The sequence below is a fragment of the Nomia melanderi genome, chromosome 7 (assembly GCF_051020985.1).
Source record: "Nomia melanderi isolate GNS246 chromosome 7, iyNomMela1, whole genome shotgun sequence".
Classification (NCBI taxonomy): Eukaryota; Metazoa; Arthropoda; class Insecta; order Hymenoptera; family Halictidae; genus Nomia; species Nomia melanderi.
The window spans coordinates 3,178,956-3,191,731 of NC_135005.1; the positions used below are offsets into that span (position 1 = coordinate 3,178,956).

General features: G+C 31.7%; 1 protein-coding gene across 3 annotated transcripts in view; it reads left to right on the forward strand.

Annotated features, from left to right (window-relative positions):
* Positions 1-328: 328 nt before the first annotated feature.
* unc-13-4A (BAI1 associated protein 3) overlaps positions 329-12,776 on the forward strand; it is a 143,942-nt gene continuing 131,494 nt past the window's right edge. For 2 of the 3 annotated variants that reach the window (XM_031970273.2, XM_031970274.2), the window contains exon 1: positions 330-924. The gene's annotated coding sequence lies outside the window, so the exon portion shown is untranslated. Of the gene's footprint in view, positions 925-12,776 lie in introns of all 3 variants that reach the window. The other variant, XM_031970275.2, reaches the window with a different exon arrangement.

The following is a 12,776-nucleotide window of genomic DNA, read 5'->3' on the forward strand; positions in this document are numbered from 1 at the left end:
GGGTGGGACAGGCGAAGGGACACAGAAAAAGAAGGAACAGCCCTAAAGTACAAAAAAAGGAAACATAAGGAAAGCAACTAAAATAAAGTTTGAGACCAAAGACACATCTAATCACCTCGAGCAAACTTCACAGTGTCTCACGGAAGGTAACAAAGATACAAGACAAATGACATTAAAACTACAGCGACTGGGCCAGGAGCGCTAGAAAACAAGTGTGTAGCTGAATTAAGGCGACAACAGACGAGAGGAAGCTAGCTGCACGGTTAAAGCGAGTGATTGTAACTTAGTGTGCCAGACAAAGGGTAGCTAACGCTCGTATATGACCAGATACGCTGATCCCCTAATCAACGCGTTGAGTTGTCTCGTTGTTTCGCGATGATGGTGCCGGAGGAAAAAGCAGCGGTGCGGGGTAAATACGACCCGTAAGGACGAGGCTCGCCTAGAATCTGGGGGTTGATACGCGTCGGGATAGAGGGGGGACGCCGATCTGGAAAACTCTGCTGTGGGAGGAGCGTGGCCATTGGAGGGAGGCTACGCGTTAGCGAGAGCGAGACAGAAAACGGACCAGCCGGGTTATTGGAGTAGGGTGACGGGGTGGGATGGAGAAAGACCGAGCAACGGAGACGGAGAAAGACGGGCACGCGACGGCATCTCACCTGTTTGCCAACCCGCCAGTCTAGTTTACGCGCCCGGTCATCCGCCGGCTCTACAAGTGGGTATTCCATTGCGACTCCCAGACGCGCTCGTTCATCGCGTAATCGAGCCTACGAGTTTTCTTTCGATCACGTCCAGGCGACGTTTGTTCGTGAACAGGACACGGGGAGACTAACCGCGGGATTTCGCTGGCTGCCAGGGCATTGTTGCAAAATCTCCTAGGGTTGCCACATTCGAGCAGAGGTGCACGATCGGCCAGCGTCGGGAAGGGTGAGTACCCAGGGTCGGCGTACTTTTAGGTACTGGAGGGAATCTTGGGACTTGGATTGTGATTTTAAAAGTTTCGCTGCTGTGAGAATTTGATTGAAGTGTGGTCGATGTGATGGATGGGGATTCGGATATGGATTATTTCGGGAATTCGTGGTTGATGGGGGTAGCTTTAACGGAATGTGAATGTCGACCGTTATTGTGAAAGGGGTTTTGTTGACGAGTGATCGATGAGAATCCAAGTACGGATTATTTTTTAAGTTGGGATTGATGGAACTTTCCCTGGTGGAATCTAGTCGATCGAAATCGTTTCGCTGATGAGTGATCGATAAGAATCCGAGTATGGATTATTCCTGAAATTGGGGTTTAATAAAGCTACCACTGGAGGAAAGTAGTCGATCGAAATCATGACAGGGGCTTCGTTGACGAGTGATTGATAAGGATCTGAGTGTGGATTATTTTTAAGATTAGGGTTTGAAATGGAACTAATTGTGGCAAATGTGGTTGATCGAAATCGTGAAAGGGGCGGCGGAATTATTTGTGCACGAAAATAATATTGCGTGTGTAGATATGAAGGAAATATAATCGAAAAAATGATGATACTTTGAAGGATAAATAGTTTTTTATTTTATCAATTGTAAAACAATATAGTATTTCTCTGTATGTAAAAATTATAGAAAATAATCAAGTAGTGTAACAAAGTGTAAAACATTTTTAGTTATATATGACGATTTTAAAAATTGCAAATAATCACTTGAAGTTGAATCAATATTTGACTTTTCTGTTGTGTACTCCTTAGAAAAATAGATACATAATTTTTTAATTAATATCTATAATTTTGTTTCACGCTAATATTAATACTTTCTACCAGTAAATCATTCTTGTAACAAAAACTTAATTTCTCGTGTCCTCTTTTTTCTTAAGGAATTTGATACCGCCGGTCGAAAGTTTAACATTATTTTATTATTAAAAAAAATAATAAAGAGGATTATAGAATTGATTGATAATAGTTGGTTCCATTCATTCTCGTCCACGTTTCGGGTGAGATCGATGCAGAGTAAATATTTATTGTTTGATATTGTATTTAGTAAATTAATCTTATAGAATCACGTTTTGTATATTTTAGGAAAATTTCAGAAATCATCTATAAAGTGTTAACTTCGAATTGAGAAATTTCCAATTTTTAATTAAAATACGATAAGGTTTTTAGTGCGTGGTTTACATTTTATAGTTAATATACAGTTTGCGAATATTCTTGCAGATAAAATTGAAAATTTAATTTAGTTTACTAGAATATTGCCATTATTCATGTTGCAACGATACTTTTTGCAAAAGATTGATTGGAGACTTGTATCTTTGTAGCATTCAGACAGACAACGATTTCGTTTTATGGGCATTCAATGAGAGATTAGTATTCTCGTCCCGTTTAGACGTATGTAGCTCGACAAGTGGACTTCGTGTGCGGCTCCTGGCTAGTCGATCATCCACAAAACGGTGACAGAACAAGTCATGTACACATTAAAACTTTGGCTTTAGAAACTCTAAATGTCACTGTGACATACTGCAGATCAAAATGACGCAGTTCATCGGCAGTTATAGTTCAAAAATACTTAATTATACATTTTTGTTTTATAATATTCGACTTTTGATTTTTACTAATTTTGATCAATTATGTGTGTTACATTTAACTTTAAAGAAATGCAAAGAAACATTCTTATTATGGGATATATTTGACAACAGTTTAGAAAATAAATAGAACAAGAAACAAACACACGGACTTACAATTTCACGATTCGAACGTGCAATACCCATGAAATCAACTCACGCTCTTTATTTATACATTCAGTCTCATTCATCTTACTGGTATGTACATTCAAATACATTCATATGATTCGTACATATTCTATCGTCCCCATGCATTACTTCAATTAGATTTGGAATATTCTTGTTCTATCGATTTTTATAAAATGTTGAGTTTATTAACATTCCACAAATTTCTAGAATGTTCCAAATGTCACATATGTGATGCATATTAACATTTATTCGTTTATTTATAAACATTGTAAATTATCGCTCCTACAGCGCATTTGCCAGTAAAAAATTAATGTTTTCCTTTCATTCATTATTATTTTATCAACTTTATTTTATTTCATTAAATTGTCTATATCACAAACTTTATACAATAAAATTGAAAATTGCAATTCAAAGTGACGTCATACACAAAAGTGGAAAACTTTACTGTATCAGTTCTAAATTTATATAGTTCCTACAATTTTCGTAGAAATACGATTGATAAGGTTATTTATAAAAAACTTTGTTTGACCAAAATTGTAAGTTATTTTTGCGATAAATATGGTAAACCGACAGAAATCAAATCCTTTTCCATTTGATAGTGAAAAAGTAAAGGTACTTAAACAGTAATAAAAAACATAAAAAAGAATTTTTAAATAAATTAACAAATTTTTAATTTTTAAATTCGAAAATACATGAAGTATAAATGTGCTAACGTGCATAATATTCGAGTAGTATAACAAAACTTCTCGGTACTACAACTTCCATAAAGTATATGAAGTGAAATACAACAGTTAGGCTATCACTAAACTTAATTCTCAAGAACATACAAACCCGAAGAACATAAAGTAACGATTACACATATGAGAAATAACGGAATGAAGATCAGTGTTCGTGGATGAGAAGATGCAATAACACGTATAAAATATACAGGATGGCCTATAAACTCTTGTGTTATTACAAAAGAGGAAAATTATACGTGAACACTTGTGCCCAAGATACAGAATAAAATGGTCACACACAAGACTCTTCTTTTAACAAGGGTACCTTTTCAATCAGCACACGCCGACTTTGATGAAAATTATAAGAGACATAATTCTCAAGAATATATTTGACACATATTTTTTCTTATCAGTCAACATCCACTTTAAAGGGCGGCAACACTCCTCAAATTTGACGGTTGAAAGTATACTTTTTACAATATTTTTGAAACTACAAGGTAAATAAAATAAATTTAAATTGTCCATTTCGAAGCGAACCATTTAAAAACAATTTATTTTCTGCACTCCCTAGTTTCACGGGTATTGTAAAAAATATACTTTCAATCCTCAACTTTGAGGAGAATTGCATCCCTTTAATGTGGATGTTGACTGATAAGAAAAAATATGTGTCAAATATTTTCTTGAGAATTATGTCTCTCATAATTTTTATCAAAATCGGTGTGTGCTGGTTGCAAAGGTACCCTTGTAAGATTATTGACTGGTGAATTTGTAATAAAATGAGTAACTAAGTACTTACATGAATAAATTAATGCGTTTACGACTGGCTTAATTATCAATGGTACATTAACTATTGTCGCGTCATAACATTTAAAAAAATGATTACTGTAAGTAACAAATTTATTTATATCTTTATACGCATAAGGAAACTATTTTATTTCTGAATTTTTTTCAAACATTGTGAACACAAAGGCAGCTGATTGTTGCAGACAGGGCAAACCGTAGAAACAAATGTAAGAAAGTACGAAAAACAAAGTCGTCATACGTTGAGGACAGTAAATTTATGCTTCGTCGCAAACGTATTAATACAAAGTTGTTGAAGTAAAAAAAAAAGAAAAAGTGAGAAGACAGTTTTGTAAACAAAGAAGATGGAAGATCTCTGTCATATAGTTAACCATTTGAAGTTAAACAAAAATTATTACTTGTAAAATATAACTTGTGCTGAATACTTGTTTTTATGTATCCTGCATTCACTGATTTTTTAAAATATTTGCTATCATTATAATTGAAATTTAAAACATCACATTGTTACTGTTAATATTAATATTAGTTTCAAAATATTGTTGCATAGGGTAAGCAGTAATTAATCGAGAATGTTGTTTAACCACATTTCGGTCTAAATAATTTTTTGAGTTATGATGTCATAAATTCTCATTCCCTCTATCACTGTTTTAGTAGTCTATATTTTTGATAATTCATATTGTTGCTCCAGTCATTTCGGTTCACATGTTGTGTTCAAGGGAAAAGTGAAAAGTGGGGCAATCCTGTTTTTCGAAATAAAAAGAAGAGCAGTCAACCAAAAGGGTACCGAGGTTAATCGCGCGTGTGAAATTTATTCATTGTCGGTCGATGAAAAACTTTTCGTTGCCGAACCCTAATTTTCAAGGTTGGTGGTTGCAGTTTTAGAATATGGCTCGTCGACTTTAAACGATCTATGTTTTAAATGAAACGTGTAATTTACAGTATACAAATAGAAAGGGAATTGGTAAATGACAGTCCTTAATTTTATGATTAATTATTTCATTAAATCCTCTATTATGTGCTTATTATTCGTGGAAAGCCCGTAACTGTGGTTAAAGATAAAGTTCGGGATCTATACCGAAACGCTTTTCTGATAAAAAGTTTTTAAAGCTCAAATGCTGCTTCAGGAACGATAATTCCACTATATTAAAAAGTGGAAAACTTCTAATAATTAATGTGCACGTTATATGTATATCTATATTTCGGAATACGTCAACTTTTTAATTTAGAGTGTTCGCTCAAATATTACGTTATTTTGTTCGTTGTTAGATAACCTGAATAATTGTGTGACTGTTTGTTTGTACAGTTTATGCATCAATTATTCTGTTATTTTCATACCGAAATTATAAGTTTTCGGAATATTATATTTTTGATAACTATATAATCTCTGCATATATTTATTAAGGTAGTTAATTAAGGTGTTTTCAAAACAGTAAATTGAAAAAAAAATTTAGTTTTAATTACAATACAGAATTACAATTGAAAATTGAATAAAAATATCTCTATGAGAAAACAACGTTCATATTTTTTAATTAAATTTTTCATATTTATATTACATTTGTACATCAAATTTTGTAACAAAAAATGAATGACAAAAACAAAAGTAGATAGCTAAAAATGTCTACTGTAAGTACGTTTTGTATTCATATTCCCTGTGATTCTTTATTACACTAGTATTTTCTTCTTTTACATCACTACTCAAATTCGTATTTACCCATGTTAAATTTATTGAAAGCCACAGTAAGCAGAATACGCGTTTAAAGTATTCGAAATTGTTACCAGATACTTGTGATAATTGAATTGCTCTTGATTCACTTTCCATTTCCATGATTTACATGACACAAGTTCCAGGTTATTTTGTACAATTGTTATATAAAGCATTGCTTACAAAAAAGGAATCACGAACCAGCAAATCAGTGTTAATATAAATACATATAAGTGTAATGTTTTCAAGATAAAATAGCCACACCCAATATATTATATAATATAAACAGCATAACAACACAATCGATACATATTACATTAGAAACAACTTTTGTTTTATTTATTCCTTGCTCAGTCGCCGTTGTACAACATGTTATAAACATTATGCTTCTGTAGCATTAGAAAACAATGTAAACATTTATTTTGTATTTTATATTAACAATATTTCATTTATTTAAATTTTATATAATATAAAATCAATTAATTTATATAAATGAAATTTTATTAATAGTTTATTTTACATAAATTAAATTTTATTAACAATTTATTTTATATAAATCAAATTTTATTAATTGATTAATTTTATATTATATAAAATTTAAATAAATAAAATATTGTTAATATAAAATGCAAAATATATGTTCACGTTATTTTATAATGCTATAGAAACTATGTAAGAAATGAACGCGTTTCACGTTCAAGTTTTGAACGAAGAAACGCGTGTGACAAAAAGTCTTAACGAGGAAAAGGTAAATCCTTCGGTTGTCGGGCCGCGATTCATCGAACTTTCAAACATAAACAGAATTGGATATTAATAGATGCGGAACCAGTAGGATGGAGGATTGCCGCGATGACTTATTGTCGAACGAGGCAAATAAATTTAACTGTCAGACTTTGATTCATCGCGAGCCAAACAGTTCCTCCGGGACTTCCGTATCGATGTAACTCCTTTGCCAAGGGTATACTCGGTTCGTTGCAAATCCTAACGTTCTTCCTCTCCCGCGAGGATGATATTTATTTTCTTGCCGGAATGCGGGAACGCTTTTAGGCTGATGCACTTTGAAATGAAAAACAAAGGTGTAAACGCCCTGCTGAGTTTCGATGCATTATACTCTGCTTAAGAAATATCGATACCTTAGATGAACTTTATCGTTCGCTTTTCTTTTTCGTGTGGTAAAAGGTAGACCATTTTCATAAGAAAACAAATTATTGCAGGCAATTTAATGAGTGTTTTTGCACATTATTCAACATTTTTATAGCTGTAGATATATATTTCCTTTTTCGTTCGATTGTAACTGACTTTGAAATCATTGGTGTGAAATAATAAGCAAAACAGGATTATTATACAGCATAACACGATGAAAATGATTTTTTGGTGGAATAACAACATTCCATATTGTAAATTAATTTCTCTTTACATCTCTGCTCTTCAAGAAATGATAATTTTTAAAAGTTTCAAAATGTCAGAGGCTCGTGTGAGAAAATGTAATTTTCGTTTGCATGTACGAGCACTGAAATCGAAAAGGATAAAATGAAGCAATATATTCAACAGAATATTTGACGTATGGCCATAGACTAGAATTTGAATCTGGAAATAACAAGTTTCTACCGCATGTTTCGATTTATTTTGCGCAGTTTAATTTGTCAAGCACACTCGGTAACATTATTAATTTGAAGTAATGTGTTCCTTGTCTCGAAAATCCTGACAAAATTGAAATTGGTTTTACTTTGTTTGCGAGTCGCACAACATTATAAATGCATAACCGATCTCGGACAGTATTACAATGTTTGGGCTTTCGCAAAATTTTGTCGTTCGTGTTGGATTGCGGGAAAATGCTAATGGTGGCTTTTTGGTTATCCGGCAATTATGTTGAGATTTAGCCCATCCTTCCGGTTTACATTTTCACGATGGCCACCGTGACGTACCAGCAATAAATTAAACTGAGTTTAGTTGTTTATCTCTTCCTCCGTTCCGCAGTTGAGGGCTGATTTAAATTAAAGTACCACTTACAATTAAAAATAACTCCTAAAATGAGAATTATTATACGTTTTTTGTTGACATAATTAAAAAAGACATTAGGGAGATAAATGTTAAAATGGACGAGATTATCTTTCAGAAGTACTGATGTAAACTCTTTTCAATTTTAAAACATTTATTTATTAATTGTTGAAGTTTTTATATATTTACATTTTATTGCCTCTATAAGAGCAGGAATAAAAAAATACTGATACTTTTTGCTCGAATTTTATTTGATCATGAATAATAGAGGCACTTTATTTAAACTTTATCGATATTTTTGTGTATTCATGTGATATAAATTCATAAAATTCGTTAGTGAATTATGATATTGCAGTTGCATTGAACGTTTATCTATAGATTGTGGCTTATAAATTTGAAATATTTACCTTCTTTATTTGAATACGTTTTTTTTGTTAGCATATAAATATTTATTTTTTCAAGCATTTTATATGTACAACCATTGCCAATATTGTCGTGCTAGAAGGCGATCTCTCCAAATTTGTAATAGGAGATTCGTTTCGAGCGCCTGGCGCGACACGGGACTGTTTTCTTTTAGAAGTGCTTAAAGCACGTGGCCCGATGGTGGACCATAAATTAAGTGTCCCATCGCTGGCTGCACTCAGTAACAGCCGAACCATCGCGTAGAATAGATCTTGTATTTTAAACCATATCCCAATAAACGTACTCTTTATTTTCCTATAGCAATTTTACTCCTTCTGCCTACTGCACCTCTGATACAAACCTCAAAATTACTATAAATAGAAATCTGACAAATATTGTTTAGGATGGAAATTATTGAGCAATAAATATTTTTGTGAAAGAGAGAGACCATTTGCAAAAAACAAAGGATGTTATATATTATGCTGTGATTACGAACAGCACAGTTAATATTAATGTCTATTACTTGTACACTTTTAACACCTATGTAGAATATATTATTTAATTTACATGTTACATTCATTATTACACGGGTAACTAATATTATTAGTATTTATATTAGAAATATTAAATGCATAATTGTATTATGTGATATTTATTATTACACATTAGTGTATGTACGTAGATGTATATAATACTGATGTTAATATCAGAATAAAAAGTCAAAGATATTTTATTGCATAAAGCATTAATTCCTTTAATATTTCACGTTTAGTTACGGATAATTTTCCTAATCATCGTATCTCAATCTTCCAGTCGCTATTGATTGTCATGCAGAAATAATTCACGATGCGTATCGTGTATCGGTTCCAAAAGTCACAATCCTTCTTTTACTGTCGCAAGATTGATTTCACGATTCATAACTCACACAGGAAACTAAAAGGAAAGAGACAAGGAAAGGCACTTAAAATATTTTCTGACTAGCCCTGGATATTTTATTCCAACCCACAGTTCGATTTGCGACATAAGAAAAATTATTTTTGCTTTCCTAGAGTCGAAAACCCAAACGGAGACATTGAAATTGAAGTTATAACGACAAAAAATCAATTACCTAAATGTATGCTTAACTAAAGGATGAAAACGGTAGTATCTTGTACAACTAATAAAATTTTTGGAAATCATAAAATAATATAATAGTATTATACAAATAGTAATTGAAGAAACGGATGGATTAAAAATTAAGTAAAATTGTAAACAAAAGCGATATTACCGAATTGTTATATGTTAGAGCGTACTTAAGTAATGTATCAACTGTTTGAAGATTGTAATATTGTTTTTATTTGTATTAATTTAATAATTTCATTGTATTCCGTTTTTTCTTTATACTGCGGCTAACATAATTGACAAAATATTACCAAAAAATAATGTGTTAGACAGCTAATATCTGGAATTGCGGGTTTCCCGAAGAATGAACGAAGATGTCTAGTAAACAAAGAAAGAATCTATGCGCGGTAAAGGAAAAATAAAGCACGCTTTCCTGGCGCAATAAACAGCCCTCGGGGAAAGGCTGGCCGTTTCCAATTTTTCCGAATAACCACGGGCAACGCTTAATAACGAAGCCACGCCAGCATACGGTTTCCAATGTACGCCTTACAACCATCGAAATCGATGCAAACGAACCGTTTATTGGGAAAAATATACCAAACAATAGAAAGCGAGCAACGAGTTCGTAATCATAGTGGACTCTCGGTATTCTCCGAGGAAAGTAATTATCTGTGACAATGTGTAATTCGCCATCTCTTGTTCCATTAAGTATTTACCTTTAGGAGTCTCGTAAATTTATTCTTCTTTAACGATATATTTTATGAAATTGAACGTGATTTTTATGAAACATAAAATGGAGGATGGTATACTTTAACTATATTTATTCATTATAAAGAATTAGCGAAATACTCGTCAATATATTCTGCATTTTGTGAAATATTATTATTTTCTTCTCTCGGAAAGTAATGAATAGGTTGTGAAAGATTTATCTTGAAATATATAGTTGAACTTAAGCTAAGGAAAGAATTAGATGGTTTTAAACAATTTTTTAATGCATTTCTCTTATAATATAATGAAGTGAATTTGTCAGTTTTGATCATGCTACAGTACAGAATTCTTTTTTAGGTAGCAATGAAAATATTTTTGCTGCTTTCGATCTCTTACGTAAATAAAAATTATATATTATAATTCTATACATAGCATATATTGTAAGTTCAGGCTTATTAAAATCTTAGGTTTTTTTCAAATTATCAAAATGCAATTATTCGAAATTTGTAGAATCGGTTGCAAACTATTTATTCATTAACATTCGTAATAATGTACATGTAGAAGATTTTATTGTGTGAATTCTACTGGTGAGCAAAAAGAAATAGAAGAACATTCATTTCAATGTTTTTTTCACATTTGTCCCTGTTTTCGAATTACAATCGTTCTCTGTGTTTTCGTTGTTTCACTTTCCAAACTTGTTTAACAATTCTGCATGACCGGCTACAATCAACCACCCTTATCGCGTGTGTGATCTTATTAGCTATTTATGAACACATTTGTAGTTCTCTACGAGTCATTTCACACCGTCAATCTGATAAATCGCAAATATATGTTTCGAATATGTATCTACTGACAACAGTGTCAGACTTCAGGAACTTCTAATATCATTTCTGTGCCATCGGTTGCCTTCAAACTGATAATTCACGTTGTACCATCAACTCTTTAAAAAAAATACTTCTATTTAATTTATTAATTAATGTTATTATCTCATACATATACAGAATTATAAATATAATATTATATTAGTAAGAAGCTTAGTGGAAACATATTCGGAGAACATTTTTCTTTGAAACGAAGAGGGGAGAAAGTAATATGTGTAACATTTTTATTTATCTGAAAAAAACGATACCAAGTTTTTATACACAAATAAAGTTGTATGTTGCGATGTTTGGAAATATATCGATTTCCCTATTAAAGTACTAGTTCATGTATGATTTTCAGAAATTAAACATTTTACCACACTTACTACTTTCCTACTGAACATTTTAAATATACGTACCGAGTATTCTGTTAGTACTATAGTTGTTAGTGACAAGTACATAACACAACTATAGAAAAATTTTACTGTTTTGTATAATTAACATGATAACGTTACATAAACCTGTTACATATAGAACATTTTTGGAAAAATACAAGTGACTCTTATTTTTTTTTGCTACTTATTTCATTTTTGTAGACTCTCAATAAAAATTTTAATATATGCTATGCACTGATCTTGAAAGTCATATAAGGTCAAAACTAAAAGAAATATTTTAAACAATTTGTGTCACTGCTTTATTAAAGCTTCTTTAAAAATATCTTTACAATTCAGTAGAATTAAATGTCTATTGTATTGTAATTTTACGCATTATAATTACATAATTACATAGAATGTAATTTACGAAAGATTGCAATGAAATTTGCATAGAAGCTCAGCTTAATTGTTAACGAGTCTCTGAAGAGAAAAATAGCAATTTAATTTTATGGGCACATGAATAGTCCGTTGCGTAATATTATTAACCATGTGTCAGAAAATATCGTTATTTGTTAGTAAACACGTAACTGCGTAATACAAATTATCTCTTAAACGGTAATATGTAAAATCATAATTAACCAGGTAATTAAACTGCAACAATAATAGACATTAATCAGTAGAAATTATACTTATTCTATGAACGTGTTATAATGCTTACACAAACAGCTTTGTTTACTGGAAATGGTACAGCGAGATTCGTGAGAAATTTCATACGTTAAAGTAATGAATATGAAACGCCTGAAAATTGACTTTATACTCTATTCATATTTACTTTCTATGTCATATAAACTTTCCACTAAAATTTATACAGATACTTTTTATAAAGTGCAAAGTAATATTTAATTGATACGCTTTTATATTATAATTTTTTTGTGAATTTTTTACAGAGTCATAAAAGCGACGCGTATCTATCGGTAAAGGTTATAAAAGAAAATTTTCATGAATACCAAATCTGTTACTCGTGTGTACACAAAAGAAATATAAATTTCGTTTGTACGTTTCTTTTTTCCTTTCAGAGTAAAATGAAAAGTAGGTGGATACCTTACAACCTGTTTGTGTTATTTTGTTTTCTAACTTCATTCGATTATTGAGTATTCAAGTAATTTCAATGAATTGATTTCGTTTTGTAACAAAATCGAATTATCATTAACGACTTGGAAGTGTTATCATAAAAGTCGCTAGCTACTCTTGCCATAAAGCAATTAAGATGAATAATTTATCATGTAACCACTGGAAATGCGTAAACCGCCGCAAGGTAAGTACGTAGCCGCAGAATATTAATCGATTCCTCCATTTCTCGTGCGGTTGCTCGACTTCTGATTCCAATGCTGCTGTA